This window comes from Coniophora puteana (genome assembly GCF_000271625.1).
Source record: "Coniophora puteana RWD-64-598 SS2 unplaced genomic scaffold CONPUscaffold_1, whole genome shotgun sequence".
NCBI lineage: Eukaryota > Fungi > Basidiomycota > Agaricomycetes > Boletales > Coniophoraceae > Coniophora > Coniophora puteana.
Genome location: NW_006913053.1, coordinates 1,238,500 through 1,241,225, shown reverse-complemented (window position 1 = coordinate 1,241,225; position 2,726 = coordinate 1,238,500).

The window sequence follows — 2,726 nt, the reverse complement described above, 5'->3', positions numbered from 1 at the left end:
GCATAAAACAGTCTACTAATTCATGGATAAACTTCCAGCTATTCTGGAAGCAGACTCTACACTATTATATTGTACTACATGCAGATTTGTAGCATATCAGGCCGGTTTTTTATGAGTCCATCCAGTTTTGTGCAAGTGTACCACCCTACAAGCACATCTGTGACATATCTGGACAGTCTGGTTTGGGTCTATGGGATACTCCACTTGCTCATGCACTATTATACTACATTGCCACATATATAACACATCAGGCCGGTTTTCATTCCATACATTACTCTGGTCAGACTTGCACTATCCTGACACACTACCACCATATCCGGCCTATCTAATCATGATCTACAAAATACTCCGGCCACCTATCCACTATTAGACCACACCACACTCAACCCACATCAATAGCTCATGAGGCTGGTCTTGTTTGTTCTGTACATCCATCCAGCCAATCTTGCATCACTTTACCGCACTGCATACATATCCAGCCTATCCAATCTTAGCTACCAAATACTGTGCCTACTCACTTTAGAGATTTTAACATGTAGATTGCTGCTACATACAGAATCTTGCTGGTCTACAATAGTTATGGATCTCTATTGGTGTGTTAAGCGGTGTATACAACACTCATCCGTGGCATTGAATGCATTATATAACATGATACACTCACAAAACACTAAAATGCATAAAACGTAATCCTGTTGACATACCGCAAGCTTTTCAATATAGCCAAACTACAGCTTTTGACCCTTTGAAAGCTTTCTTGGGATATCATTGATTGACAATCACTGCCCTTATTTGTCACACACAACACTGGCTTACCTTGGCTCCACATTTCTATTGCTTCTATTATCCTTCTCCCACAAATATGGTTTATTGTCATTTGCCCTTCCTGATGCTGCACCTCTGGCCATCCTCATTCACTGATATGTTTTTTCCTCATGTTCTTATATATACAGGCATTGAAATAGAATTAATGCATCAGCCATCTTATTTGCTCATCTATGGTGCAGTTCACTTAGGCGCCACTACTTTTGTGCAACTGCCAAATTGCCTGGCCGAAAATCCAAGTGTAACCCTAACCCTATGTACGGATATATATAGTAAAGCCCCTGATTTGTCAGCAGTTTGCAAGTATCCACAAGTGTTGCACAAGTCAGAAATTGATAAGACTATGCTTCACGCAACGCAAAAGCCATGGCAAAATGTCATAAGAGATTGGCAGTTGCAAACGCCAGAGTTAAAAAACGAGAAAAATGAGCAAAAGAAGTGGTGCAATCACAAGCAGAGGCCCACAACGCCGCCAAGTCGATGTTGCACTCCGTATCATAGAAATAGATAGAAATATATCTGAGATAATTGCGATTGCAGCTTCGCAACTCTCAAGGCCAACCTCCCAAAAGCAATGGCTTCTGTCAGTCTTCGAACCATCCGGTTATGGAGAACCAGTCCCATCGGTGGATCCAAGCATATCGGTCGGGTCTGGATGAAAAATCAGCTCATACCGAGGTGCGCCAGTTCAGTTCAACACACTACAAATCCCATCGGCGCATCCCAGAACGAATCGCGCAGCTGCTTGACCGATAATAGGGGTGTTACTTTCCTTTTCTGGAGATAGGGGCTATTCTTACCGCCGCTGTGCCAAATTCTGGCTTGCCCGAAATTTTTTCTTCGTCAATTTTTATCCTATCAAAAATCTGTCTTGTAGGATTGTTCGTTTACTATATAAGAGCATTTCTACAAGACATAATCCCAAAATAATGTTGTATGAATGATCAAAAAAGTTTGCACAAAAGTAGTGGTGCCTAAGTGAACTGCACCATAGGTCACATATACACCTACATGAGCACATCCTGCTATGTGAATCACACTATCCCATATTATACACTTGTAGCAAAGAGTCAGAAAAGTGTTTAATGTAGATTCATCCATGATCAGAACACTTCTTTTGAGGTCTTGTCTGATCTTGGTTCAACAGATATATATATGCTGTTGGATTATCAGAGAACACTTGGACCATCATCAATCCTTGTAGTGAAGTGTAATAATCTTCCAAAAACAAACTTTTTCACTCAAGCTGACACCCTTGTCATTTTTTGTGTGTGGATAGCATGGGATATAGGGTATCCTAAAAGGTGTGGGCACATAAAGTGTGACTAACACAACAAATGTAAATCTGGTCTTAAATCCACTATCAGACCATTGAATGATATGCAACATTCAGAATATCATATCTTCTCTGGTATTTTTGAAAGATTACCATATGCTATCATGTGTTTAAGGCAACATAAAAATGTTTATTAACCTGTTAAGTGTGTAATGAGACTTCCACAACTATTACAGAGTGTTCAAATCTCTATAGCTTGCTGATAACAAACTTAACTCTGTAAAAGCTTATAAGCAAGCTAAGGCAGGCAAACACCCATTAAGGGCTCTAAAACAACACCAGGAGCAAGGATCAGCAACTTGCTTACAGTGCGGTAAAGTGATGCAAGATTGGCTGGATGGATGTACAGAACAAACAAGACCAGCCTCATGAGCTATTGATGTGGGTTGAGTGTGGTGTGGTCTAATAGTGGATAGGTGGCCGGAGTATTTTGTAGATCATGATTAGATAGGCCGGATATGGTGGTAGTGTGTCAGGATAGTGCAAGTCTGACCAGAGTAATGTATGGAATGAAAACCGGCCTGATGTGTTATATATGTGGCAATGTAGTATAATAGTGCATGAGCAA